At 44.6% G+C, this 13,895-nt stretch overlaps 1 protein-coding gene and 1 non-coding gene across 3 annotated transcripts in view; one reads left to right on the forward strand and one right to left on the reverse strand.

Moving 5' to 3' along the window:
• Nucleotides 1–10,020, reverse strand: part of TIAM1 (TIAM Rac1 associated GEF 1) — a 188,861-nt gene extending 178,841 nt beyond the window's left edge. The window contains exons 1-2 of one of the 2 annotated variants that reach the window (XM_064496754.1): nt 9,873–10,020; nt 5,110–5,285 (exon numbers count right to left, since the gene is read on the reverse strand). The gene's annotated coding sequence lies outside the window, so the exon portion shown is untranslated. The remainder of the gene's footprint in view (nt 1–5,109; nt 5,286–9,872) is intronic. The other variant, XM_064496763.1, reaches the window with a different exon arrangement.
• On the forward strand, nt 6,663–6,738 carry TRNAN-AUU (transfer RNA asparagine (anticodon AUU)). The gene is given in 2 exon segments: nt 6,663–6,699; nt 6,703–6,738. It is a non-coding gene; the product is annotated as a tRNA-Asn (tRNA).
• Nucleotides 10,021–13,895: the final 3,875 nt, after the last annotated feature.

Below are 13,895 nucleotides of genomic sequence, written 5' to 3' on the forward strand. Positions count from 1 at the left end.
AATGAGTAAATAAACGAACTCCCTTCCCCACATCCCAATCAATACGAAGTCTAGTAACTAGATGTCACTCTGTTAACTTGAATACATTATCTCAATGTGGTTTGTTGGGACTTCTGTAAATGCATTAGGAGGGAAAAAAAAATATATCAACAGTTATTACCCAGAGGCTAGACCAGGAAAAGCTTTCAATCAACCCTTGTGGCTTTTGCTTTTTCCACTTGGATTGAACTCCATGCTTGGTTTGCATGCAGCCAACTGCAATTACCTCCCATATTCCTTCCAAAGCTAAACCCACAAAGAACTATTGGACTGTCGCAGACTGTCAACCCTTGATTTTTCTTCCAGATGGGATACTGCTGCCTCACGACCTCCTGTCTGGGTGATAGTCATTACCAGACTTCCCATCTCCATCACAGCCTTTGGTTCTCATTACACAGATTGATGCTGTCTGACCAGCAAGGAGTCCCACTGATCAGGGCCCCCCGCCACCTCATCTTGACTCTCCTGGGATTTCAGATGCTTCACCTGCACCTCCAGCAAAGAGAACCCAGGCCTCTGGAACGAACCTTTCTCTAGCTCTGAAAGTAATTATCTGCAATCCCATCTCTCTTGTCACCAGCCCACCCCCACCTCAGTCCATTCACTTTCTCATAATAAAACCGGACTCCAGGGAGCATCAGTTAGGAGCAGAGAACGAAGCCCGCGCTCAGGGCCGACTGGCTTCTTCCCAAGCTAAACACACTTATGTAAACCTGACTCCATTACCGCCCAGCCCGCACACGTATCAGGGCACCCAGCTTTCCCGGAGTTAAGCTTTTGTTTACCTGCTGTCAAGTGGGTATTTCCCAGTCAGCCTCTCCTCCCATGGAGGCTGGTAGCAACCACCCCAACCCCCACCCAGGCAACCAAATGTGACATCAAAGGAGCCCCCGGAGTGGCCATCTGTCCCTGCCATGCCAATGTTTATGCAATGTGGGCAGGAGAGGAACAGGACAACCGAAGAATCCAGGGAGTCCTGCTGCATTATACCCCAAGGCAACGACACCCCAGGTTACATGTGCTGCAGAGCAAGACAGGGACAAGAAAGCCCTTAGTGTGCCCGGACAGGCTCCTTCTTCTTAAAAAGGAGGATGAAATTATTTAACTTTCCTGAGGGTATGCAAAGAACGGGCTTGATATGTTTCAGCTGCAGGTGGGCATCTAAAAATAAAGTCAGACCCCTAATTTTGTAATAATTTTCAAATATTACACACCCACCCCCAAAACTAAACATGGTACGCCGGGCAATCCTGACTTGGATAACTTCATGAGCAGTGAAACACCAAGGGGAACTGGCCAAGGTAGAAAAGGTAGAGATGAGAAACAAACCAGGAGTCTCAGAATTCTAGAATCCTCATCTCAACACCTCTGTTTATACCTGGAATGGAAGGTCCTGAGACTGGTCCTGAGATTACAAGGCAGATAAAGCACAGTTCAAGTCCAGTGTCACCGCAGTGGCAGGATTTTGGTAAAGTCACGTGGGTTCATCAGCTGGACTTGGAGAGGACAGCATGTGTCCCTGGGAGGGTGTGAGGTTCAGTCACGTACTCTGTTGGAGAACACCATGCAGAATGCCAGGCGCACAGGAGGTGCTCAATGTATGTGGTCTCTGTTCCTCAGCATCTTCAGTTCCAGCCCAAGACCTTACGGTGGACTCACACACAGGAGGTAAAGCACGTCTGAGCCAGCCAAAAAGGAGAGGTCACTGTGGACGGTGAGGCTGCCCATCGGCTAAAACTCAACACACAGACTCTGCTGGGGGACATCATTGTTATCTTTCCAATTAGGGGGGGAGGGGGGGACGCAACATGGTTCAACTACCATTTACATGAAGTTTGTCAAACCACATCCCAAGCATTGGAAGTGAATTCACATTATTCATCACATAAATCTGCTTAAATTCCCCCGGAGGAGGAGACAGTTAGCCACTGTGCTTGAAGCCAAGAGATGATACATCCACCCTGTGATTCAACTTGAACAGCTGCAGCGTGAAAGCACACACACGGGCTCACCCAAAAATGGGAGAACGATTTCAAGATTTGCCCCCTCACTTACTTTATTTTTATTTCTTCACTTTTATTCCCAGACCTCATTATTTCCATTCATTCACAGAACCCAGAAACTACCATGGCATTTCTTTGGACAGCTCGGCCCAGGTTTTGATGAATCCCTAAAGAATCAAATCACCCAACACTTACAATGTGGTTCTGGGCACCAGCACGGTGCTCAAGGATTTACCATCGAGCTGGGAGGAGAGAAGATATAAAAGGCAACATCTGACAAATAATATTGGTTCTGAGGGGGAAAAATGACTCTGGGCTGGAACAGATTGGAAAGGCAGCGAGGGGGAGGTGAGCTTGCGCCGACTCTGAAAGAGCTGGGGGATGGTCAATCCAGCAGGAAACCGAGTGGACACCTGCCCAGAGACAGGACTCAGTGCGGCTGTTTGGGGACAGTGCAAAGGTCAGCCGGGCGGTTCAGCCACTTTAAGCAAGCATTTACAGAACACCCCGCGGCAGTCACTGTAATCCACAATGAGGCACATATACAGAAAAGGACACGCAGCACTGCCTTGGAGAAACACGTGGGAGCATTCCGGTTAAGAGCACAGCAGGTCAGGTGAGGGGGGTTCAGATCATCCTGGCTCCCCCACTTTCTAACTCTGCAGCTTGGAACAAGTTACTTAAGTCAGAGACAAGAACTGGCATTTAAGTGACTTACTAGGATGCACTTCCAGAGAAAACCAGTTGTGGGGTGGGGAACGAAGCCACAAGGGCTCTCTGGAGACGGGACGGGGGACACCTCAGAGTTGTCCTGAAATACCTGTGCCCTCTTGATGGTTAGCCTTGGCTAAAGACGGCTCTGGGGGTGCAAGGATTCCTCAGTCCAAGAGGGATCAACTCCTGAAGCCAGCTTTCCAACAAAGGGAAGGCGGTGCTGGCTGCATCGGGGGAAAGCAGGTGGGCGAGGCTTATGTGCATGAAAGGTAACGTGGCTCCTTGCACTGCGCTACAAGGGGTTGATCATTTTTATGATCTACAATTGTATTATTATCATTTATATTATCTTTACCCCTTAAAAAAAATCCAAAACCCAATTATAGGAGTACCATGGGATGTAAAGATCAAGGTCCCCAGACTGCCGTGTGCAGGCGGAGAGAGGAGTGGCCCCGGCTGCTCGTCGGGATCAAGGCCACCAGGAGCAGCAGGTAAGACGGGAGGAACAAGTCACAGCAAGGCCCGCAGAGCAGGGCCTGCAGTGCCGGTGGGAAACCACAAGCTGCAGGGATCCCAGTGCCAAACCGTGAAGCGGTTTGGGAGAAAGTCACACACAGAACTCCCGTATCACCCAGCAACCCCACATCTGCGTATTTATCCAAAAGAAAAAAAAGCAGGGATCTCATGGAGTTACTAGCACTCCCATGTTCACTGCAGCATCATTATTCACAGTAGCCAAAATGTAGGAACCACCTAAATGTCCATCGATGGAGGGATGAAAAAAAATGCAGTGTGTACAGACACACACACACACACACACACACACACAGATGAATATTATTCAGCCTTAAAAAAAAAAAAAAGGAAATCCTGCCATTTGCGACAGCACGGATGACCCTTGACTTAAGAACACTGTGCTATGTGAAATAAGCCAGTCCCAGAAAGACAAATGTGGCATGATTCCACTTCTCCGAAGTCTCTAAAATCGTCAAAACTCATGAAAACAAAGGATGGAATGCTGGCTTCCAGGGGCTGGGGGCAGGGGGAATGGGGAATTGCTAATCAACAGGTATAAAATTTCAGTTACGCCAGATGAGTAAATTCTAGAGCTCAGCTGTAAAATACCATCCCTACTGCTAATGCAAATCCTGTATCATACATTTAAAAATCTGATGAGAGGGGGGATCTCACATTAAGTGTTCTCACTACAGGAAACTCTGTTTGAATTGCAGAGCTCCTGCCTCAGGAAGCATCTGTGATTCTGCCTCTCCATCAAGTCAGGAGTCAGATATTTTGTTCAAATTCTGGACCAGCCAGCAAACGACCAAAATCTGATCAATGTTCAATAATACAGCAGCTTCTCACCTACTAACAAGGCTTGTGTGGCTCTGTTCACGGGAGGAAGGCAAGCTTGAAGAGGATAACTCAACTCTGTGGAGTTATAAAGCCCCTTTGGGTCTAAATCATTCTCTCCCAATGAAGTAAAGGGGGGATGCTCAGGGCACATGTCACTGTCCCCACGTGGCAGAAGGAACAAAAGAGCACAAAGCCCTTTTTCACTGGACTTTTCCCAAGAAGAGCCTCGTGCCACACACGGGAGGTAGGCAAGGGGTCACTGCAGCCGATTTCTCTTCTCCAGGTGCCTGCAAATCGTGCACCTTTGCGAGTGGATCCTTTCAACGGGCAGCTCCTTGCCCAGCAAGCAATGACGGCACCCCATCTGAGCACAGCAGCGATGCCCAAGTGAAATACTGCTCTCTACCCAAACCCACTTCCCAGTTTAGACGAGGGCTCATCCTCTGTGTTAAAAGTAACATGATCTCATGTCCGAGTGCCCCAGAAAAAGCCCATTCTGATACCAGGCTTCCCCTTATCCGGTGTCAGGAGGGCAGGCAAAAGAAAATCCAGGAAGACAAAGGTAGGAAGGTTACCCTGGAAAGTCTCTAAAACAACATGATCTGAGAATCAACGGGAATCTTCTTCCTCATGACTCCAGGAATGAGGACTGTGTGCCAACTGGTGGTAGTCCACCAGGGCAGACCCACTCAGCTCACGGGGGCCCTGACGTGGGGGTCACCACGACCCTCTCCTCACCAAATCCAGAAGATTGGCCTGTCCATGCCAATGACCCAAGGAGAAAGGGACCCTCAGCAACAGAAGGTTCCCAGGAAGTCAATTTCAAAGCCTCAGATTGGGAGCGGGGACAATCAGAATCCCTCTTCCCACCGAAACAACAGTCACAAATAATGAACCTCCTGTATTCCCAGAACAGGAGGCTTTGGGCAGGATCCTGCAACAAGGACTTTAAAAGCTTGACTCCTTATTTCCCAGCGTCTGCAAATGCCCCACTTACCCCATCCCAAAACAGAAGAAGCTTCTCAAGATCTCCAAATGTGCCGTCCGCAGGGGCAGCTCACGTCCCAGGTGACAGGCTAGGAGTCAGCAGCACATCCCATGGTACCACCCCTCCTCCTCCTCCTCCTGGCTTTCGGGTCTAGAAAGGTGGGCCTCAGTCCACTGTGGTTCTGCCTACAAGAGCAGACACAGGAAAATAATGGGTTTTGTGCTCATTTTTTATATTCCTCTAGAGGTTGCAAGATCATCCTCTGAAATACTAGTGAGATAACACCGGAAATGGACTTCGTATGTTGCAGACACTCAATACATCAGTGTTTATTAGTATTCGTATTTTAATAGTAAAAGAAGCATCTTACCAGGCCCTCATTGCATTATGGCTTTGAAGATAGCACTTTGGCCATGGTTATTCTTGCCCACCCAAATCTCACAATTTATGGAAGTCGGAATTCCCGAACACTAGCAAACACAATTCCAAGGGACCACACGAGGCTCTAGGATCCAGTACAAGATCTCACAAATGCACCCCTAATCACTAAACAAATACAACTTTCCAAAAGTGACGATCTCTTCCCCCAAAAGTCGTACCAGTGAACCCCACGCTGACACTTTGTTTTCAAGCAAGAGAATCAAAATAAACTGGGGAAGTGGTGCTGCAAAACACTTAGGAAGACTACAGTCCTCTTGTTCTCCACACTCATAAAATCACCAACTAAAACAAACAGCAGCCCTGGCACTGTTACTCAGCACTCGGGGTCACAGCGGACAGGCCAGACGCAGGGCAGCCAGTTCATCAATCTGCCGTCTTAGAAAATAACTCCACAAAACATAAACCAAGTCTCACTCCTCGCGCAGAACGGATGCTGGCACCATACCATAAAGCCTTTTCCCAGCTCAGATCCTTTCCTGTGCCCTGTTCAGCCCTTTGCAACACTGGACACCTAAATAAATCTTAACCATTTTTTTCCAAATATTCTCCAGGATCTTTTCAGTTGAGACACCCCAGGGAGAACACAGTGCTTAAGTCTGGTTGACTTCAGTAAAGCTATAGACCTTTGTGCAGGAATATTAATCAACCAACCTCCTCCACCCTAGGCTCCCTGTTTCCCTTCTTGGTTACGAGGTCAGCTATAGCGTTAAACAATCTACCCTTCCCCCTAAAGCACAGAGGAACTCCAAGCTCTGGAAAAATATTCTCAGAAAATACACTGACAATACAAAATTGATACAGTAATCATCAGCACCACCTACTTCCCAGTTAAACTCTGGAGTAACTAAATTTAACAAACTTTGCCTTCACAGAAGCAACCCCAGGAACTTCCATGGCAGTTTCTGCCAAGTATTAAGCTTTGTACCCATTTCATTTGTACCCTAAGGACAGCAAAAAAAAAAAAGGAAGGAAGGGAAGAAGGAAGGAAGGGAGGGAGGGAGGGAGGCAGGGAGGGAAGGAGGGAATCAGAATAGAGCAGTGAGACCCTCAAGGTGGTGAGATGGACTGAAGGAAAAAAACAACAATCCCAGGAAGGTAAGATAAAAAGTGGAGGTGAGGAAGGAGGGAATAGCTCAGTGGTAGAGCATGTGCTTATTAGCGTGCTCAAGGTCCTGGGTTCAATCCCCAGTACCTCCATTAAAGACAAAAAATTTTTTAATAAATAAATAAAATTAATCCTCCCTCCCCCATCCCAAAAAAAAAGTGGAGGGGAAAAATGTACAGCCAGTTTACTACCAATCAACTAGGATAAAGATGAAGACGCTGAAGCTATGGAAGCTAGTGATCCCACCTGCCCATAGTGAAGAGATAACAACTGAAAGAAGAGGCTTTGTTTTATTCTGTTGCAATAACCTTTCACATTTTTGGAAGGAAGACACAGACAGCTGTGAGGTTGAACAAGAGAAGGAGAGGGAAACACTCAAGGTACTACGATTTATTAAGTGTCTACTTTGTGCCAAACCACAAGGTAGGTGAATACTCATGCAGAAATATCACAACAGCACCCCCAGAGCAGTTTTCATGATTTCCATCTCACAGGAGGGGACATACATGCTCAGAGAGGTTAGGCAATTTTCCTGAGGCCCCACAGCTAAAAGTGACAGAACAGGAATTCCAACTCAGCTCTTTCTGACTCCAAAGTTCTTGTTTTTATACTGCTACATACCCAGGAAGATTTTTCTGAGAACACTTTAAAATGCCAAGGCTCATGCATTGAATGTGAACCAAAATGAGACATTCTTCCTCCATCATTACAGCAAATTTGCTCTGCCTTGGTACAAAGTAAATCTGTATTGTCAGGTGGGTTGAAAGCACCTCCAGTTCACATTAAATTACCAGTAAGTCTTATATAATTTCAGTTAGATGTTTCCAAAGCAATTTCACAGGGTGTGTCCCAGTGAATATACAAAACCCACCTTAGAACAATTTAATCCAACGTGTGTGATACCCAAGAACACAAGGTATGTTTTATTTTAATAAAGCTGAAAAACATTATGTCGATGTTTTTCCCATAAAGATAAATACATAATGTCTTCTGCCATACAGCTAGGAGACTCAGTTCCTTAGTTTTAAAGGCTCTTAAAATCTTTTTTGACAGAGTTCCACAGGATAGAATTTTTTAAATGCATATTAACTTAAAAGAAGTAGTGTTTGTTTTTGCTTCATTTAAAATACAAACAAAACCAAAGTGGGGTCTTCCAAAAGACCAATAAAACTGGTAATACATTAGCACGACTGATCAAGAAGAAAAGAGAAAAAGGCACAGATAACCAAGCCAGGAATGAAAACATTTCTACAGATGATACAGTCTTTAAAAATATTATGAAAGGATGCTCAGTGCAATTTTGTATCAATAAATTTAAAACCTTACATAAAATAGGAAAATTCCTATTTAAAAAAAAAAGAGATACTAAAACAAGATCATCTTAATGGTCCTATTTCCATTGAACAAATTGAATTTGCAATTATAATTTTAAAAACTTTCAAATAGCCAGAGCCAAACCAGGTTATTTACAGGAGAGGTAAAGGGACCATAAGAAAAAAAAAGGAGACACCAAAGTTATAACACCTTCAAGGTCATATAGTAGAATTAACCCAATTTCAAATGTCTGCATGATGATGTCTTTGAACAGTCCCATGTAACAGTGTCGAGAAACCTTTATGCATAACATACTCGCCCTTCTCTAGCTGAGGATTACTGTTCCATAAAACTCCATGAGCAAGGATCCATTAGTCAGTTTCACCAGCACTGTCACGAGAACCGGTCTGCTTGTCTTTCCTGTTGAGTGAGTTACCAAAGGTTCCCAGGGGGTGGGAGGAATCAGCACCAAGTTCATATCTACCTGCCATGTTCTTTCCTGAGCCCACAAAGACCTAGAACTCAGGGCTCCAGCAGTGTGACAGCCTGGACCGCGCAACCTGATGTTTTTCCTTGGGATTTGTCTAGATTGGTTTAAAAGTAATTCCATTTTCCTTCCATTATCATTAACTTCAGGGAAGCTGGAGGGTGAAAACAAACTAAGTGAAACTGTGGCCACAGAAACCTGTGCCCTAAGCCCCGAAGTTCAAGTGGCAGGTGGGCTGAGGAAAGCCAGGCTCTTCCATTCCAGTATTGGAGGATGACAGAATCGGTTACTAACATCCTTGTAATTGCACCCAGCCCAGAACTGGGAGAAACAGTGGTTAAAATGAAATTTGATTTTCTGTAAATATAAGAGCCACACATTTATTCACTTTCACTTCTTGCCCTAAAAGTAAGACAATTCTCTAAAAATTCTTATGAAGGATTAGCTTACACACACACACACACACACACACACACACACACAGCTCCCACTGCTCTGCACTAACCTTTTGATCAGATATAACATAGATGACACAGGTAATAGTTAACCCAAAAGACTCCATCTAACCCCTCTGCAGGGAGCAAACACCACACATGCCAAATGAAAGCTCCTTGAGGGGCTCCAAATAAAATCTAAAGAATGTTTGAGTTTGGCCAAGTTAACCATTTGCTGAGACATAGTAAGTGTCTTTTGCAATCACCCCAACCCCAGTGCCACCCTCCACCCAAAGTTCCTCTCCACACCCCACCCGAAATTGACTTAGGCAATCAGTCTAAAGATAAACCAGCTGCCATAGAAACACTAACATTTGCAACAACAACAACAAAAAAAGATCCACATAAACAAATAACACCTCAATAACCAGGAAGCCTTGAGCTGAACTCACTTAACCACACAAAATTAATGAGAAGCGGAGACTTCCCCATGCCTCACTCCAGAACTCCCATCCAGGAGCCTGCTGGGCGCCACAGCTTCAGAACATTCCTTCGGAAGTTTTTGTCACTTAGATCCCAAGACGTTCATGGGGTTCACTTTTAAAGACATTGACCTGTTGTTACTGAACGCGCAGCAGGACAGCGGGGATTGGGCGCATCTTTGGTGCACAATCTCCTTCCCCGATCCCGGATTCTGTGCGATCCTAGGCTACAGAAGGCAAGGGGAAAAAGGCGAAGCCCTTTCAAAGCCTAAACCCCTTTCCCCAGGGGCCAGACCCACATGGGTGGCTTCCCCGGGCAGCCCCGGCACAGCGCCCGCCGATCCCGGGCCGGCGTGCTCGGGGCGCACAGGTCCACGCGCCGCAGCAGCGGAGCCCGGGGCTCTCATCCCGCCTCTCCCGGTCCAAAGCCACCGTCGCGGCTGGCCCTCACCATCCAGCACAAAGAAATTCGCCGGTGGAAAGAAGGGGTTTTTTTAATTCAAGCTTACCAGTGCTCAGCGAGGCGCACATGCTTCCCCCGTCTAGCTTCCCATCTCTCAAACTTCCAGTAACAGAAATGAGGAAGCAGCAGCCTTCCCCGGCTTCTGGCAGTGGGAGTGGGCGTAACTTGTGAAGTTTCGTGCTAGAATGAATCTGGTCGTTTGGGTGTGCTGGAGAGGGTTTGTGGCTCCTCCCCGCCCACCGGCGCCTCCCTCCTCTCCGCCTCCTCCAATTTAATTCTTTCCTTTGGCGTTCGCAAGGCCACCAACTCCCCAGCGGTCAGCTCCTCGCATCCTTAGGGGAAATTAATTCCTAACAGGTCTTAACCATTTTACAGATGAACCTGGTCGCCCTGCAGAAAGCCTGAGTTTCTGTCAAATTATTATTCGACTAGCACAAGCCAAGAAAGCAGTGCCTCTCACCAAATTTAACATGCTATAAATTTTAAATAACTGCTCGGCAACCCCTCTTCCCCGGGGCAGGGTAGTTCAGCAACTGAAAACCTAATTCCTAAACATCTAGTTTAAAATAACGGAGGACAGGAGGAAAAAAAAAAACCCAACAAACTTGCAGCTAGCTATCTTTCCTTTAAAGCTTATTACAGATCAAACTTCTATATATAAAACAGATAAACAACAAGGTCCTAATGTATAGTACAGGGGACTACATGCAATATCTTGTAACAACCTATAATGAAAAAGAATATATATACATATAACTGAATCACTATGCTGTACACCAGAAACTAACACACTGTAAATCAACAAAATTTCAATAAAAAAGAACTGAAAAAAAGGTTATTACAAAATATTTCAGATATACAAAAATATATTTGAAAATTATATAATGAGCCCCCAAGTATCCATCACGAAACATAAAAAATTTAAATTACCAATATTGTTGAAGCCTTCTTTAAACTGCTCTCTGAAATACATCCCTCTTTCCCTCCTCTTTGAAATATAACTGCTGTAAATTTGATTTCCCATGAGCTATTTTTATAAGTTTCCAAAAACTCTAAAGGACACATGCTAAAGGCAATCCAATGAGTATCCTTCAGCTGGACTTGCTCTTGGTTCCCAAAAAAAAGTTTCATTAAATAAACCTAACAAGGACCACACATTAAATGAAGCCTCAGGTGGCTGGTTGAAGAGAATAAGAGAAATCACAGTGTAAGAAAATAGGGTTTCTGGAATGACAAGCAGAGGCCATATCTGAAATGCATGAAGCATTCATGGATGAAATTGATAGATTAATAGAGCACTATCATGTTACAAGGTTAATAGCTGTGTCAAAAGCCAAGGATACTGACCCACATTGCAAGGGGCTTTTTTCAAACAAACAGGCTACAGAAATAGAAACACAACATTTATTATTAAAGAAGTCCTAATTGTTCACATGCCTGCCAGAGTCATAGGCTGGGAGCAGTCCTCAGAAAAGGGAACTTTTCAAGATAATAATGATAAAAATCAAAATGGTGGAAATTATGATACATTCAAAATGGATTCAACCAGAAACCGACACATTGTAACTGACTATACTTCCGTTTAAAAAAAAAAAAGTAGATGCCTAGTTCAGCTTTATATTCCCAGTACCTTGCAAAGAGGCCAGCATAAGTAGAGATGTAATAACTATTTGATAAATGAATGAAGCAAACAAACGAAAGAGTGCTCGTGAAGACTTCTGAAGGCTGAAGGCTGAAGGCGCCCAATGAAAACAGAAAGGAATGTTTGGATAGAGCCTTGGTCCTTAACAGGAGGTGACTTTGCCCCCAGGGAACACAACAGCAGTATCTGGAGACATTCTTTGTCGTCACAACTTGGGGGTGCTATTAGCATCTATTATGAAGTAGTCAGAGAGGCTGCTAACTATCCTAAAATGCTCAGGAAAGCCCCCTACAACAAAGAATTATGTAGCCAAGATGCCAACAGTGCTGCTAGTAAGAAACTCTGAGATGGAAGTTTCTCTATCAACTGTCATTTAACTGATTTATTCCATCTATGATCATCAACATTCTAAAGAGACTCTCCAGGGACTTATGAAAATACAGGATAGCATTTCTCCTTCCTTTCCACTGTACAGCAGCTGATGGCTGTGAACCATCTGTGTGGGCTCAGGAGAAAATGGGCACTGGGGTCAGAAGCAGTAAAGCAGTCAGTAGTTTGGGGCACAACCTCAGGTCCATGCAACACACTAAGCCAACAACTTATGTTGAAATTGGATGAAGATGATCAAGAAAAGGGTGGAAGATGTGTAGAGCTTTAGAGTCATCGCAAGGTTGGGGGAAGGAGGCATGGTGTGCGGAGTGAAATACACACAGAGGCGGGCTTATCACAGCCACATCAGTCATCGACACTCATTAGCTGGAGACACTCCATTGAGAACAGGAAGGATGTTTAACCTCATTACAGCTTATCAGAAAGAAAGTTACAAATCACTTACAGGAAAAAGAATGCAAGCATCACAAAGTCGACCAGTCGGGGTGAAGGACTTACAACGTGGAGACATCTTCTCTACAGTTTTTCTGATCTCATCATTAACTAAGAACTATTTCTTTTTTTTTTGAAATTTACTTTTTATTATTGTCTATCACAAGTATCTGTCCCATAAGTTCAATTTTAAACTTTGCCCTTTTTTTTTAGATCCCACATTTAAGCAATATCATATGGTATTTTTCTTTCTCTTTCTTGCTTACTTCACTTAGAATGACAGTCTCCGGGTCCATCCGTAAGCTGCAAATGGCATTATTTTATTCTTTTTTATGGCTGAGTAGTATTCCAGTGTGTGTGTGAGTGTGTGTGTGTGTGTGTATACACACACGTACACCACATCTTATCCAGTCATCTGTTGATGGACATTTAATTTGCTTCTGTGTAAGCACTATTTCTTTTAACTGGACTGCTATGGTTTTTTTTTCTCTTGAAGAAGAAGAAGAGTTTTGTTGCTATTGCTCAGTGTTTCTTGGTTGGGTTTGTGGGGGTGGTTCCCAGGAGGCAGTGGCTTTCCTCATCTTGAATCCCCTTTGAAGCCTACCAGAGAGTAGTTTCTCAATAAATGCATGTGGGATTAAACCAAAAGAGCCCCCACTTTAATGCCCACTTCTCAAGCGAGGAAATAAAGAATTCCCTAGAGTTGCTTCCAAAGGAATCCACAGGGCACCTGAGTCCAACAGTCTGAATGACCTGTGAGCACACATAAAACCTGCTAGTCTCATTCAGTGGCTGACAGATTGCTGAAGACCTGACACAGATGAAAGCTCGCCAAGGTCAGCACCCAGGAGGTGCCCAGGCAGTGGCCACTGCCACACAGAGGAACATCTCTACACCAAAGCGTTCACCCCTACGACAGAAGGAAGAGTGCCAAGCTGGGGGTCCCCTCCACACACCACTTGACAAACTGGTGGTGAGGACGACACTGATCCCTCCTTAAGTGACCTGCTTCTTAACCTGCAGTTTTAAAACCATTCATTTTGCTTTTTAAAGGTCATATGAATTTAGGAGGGAAAATGTGAGCACAATTCTGAGCCCGACCAAAAAGCAATAAACTTAGGCACGAACATACAGTATTTCTGCTCCAAAGAAATGAAGCCACACAACACTGTAAAATGACTGTAACTCAATTTTTTAAAAATGTTAAAAAGAAAAGAAGAAAAAGAAATGAAGCCAGTAGAGGGAGCACAACTGACTTTTGTTTTTAACAATTTCCCACGATCAGGATGAACCTGGGGACGATGTTAAAGGATACAAGTTACAGACATAATCACGCACTCCCACCAAGGAAAAGATTTACATAAAACACTTTGGAAAACTATAAACCACGACACCCTCATAAGGCATTTGTACTGTCAATGGATATTTACATAAGAACTAGCTAAACAGACCTAAGAGGGCTGTGTAATAAAGAAACACAGGCAAGTTGGAAAACAACATTTGTCGCGTGGGGGAGAAAGTTCTTTCTCTTTGTCCATTGAATTTACACTCAGAAACAAACAAAAACTATGGAGAGTTTATCTTCCCCAAAGCTTTTAACATAGT

The sequence above is a fragment of the Camelus dromedarius genome, chromosome 2 (assembly GCF_036321535.1).
Source record: "Camelus dromedarius isolate mCamDro1 chromosome 2, mCamDro1.pat, whole genome shotgun sequence".
Classification (NCBI taxonomy): domain Eukaryota; kingdom Metazoa; phylum Chordata; class Mammalia; order Artiodactyla; family Camelidae; genus Camelus; species Camelus dromedarius.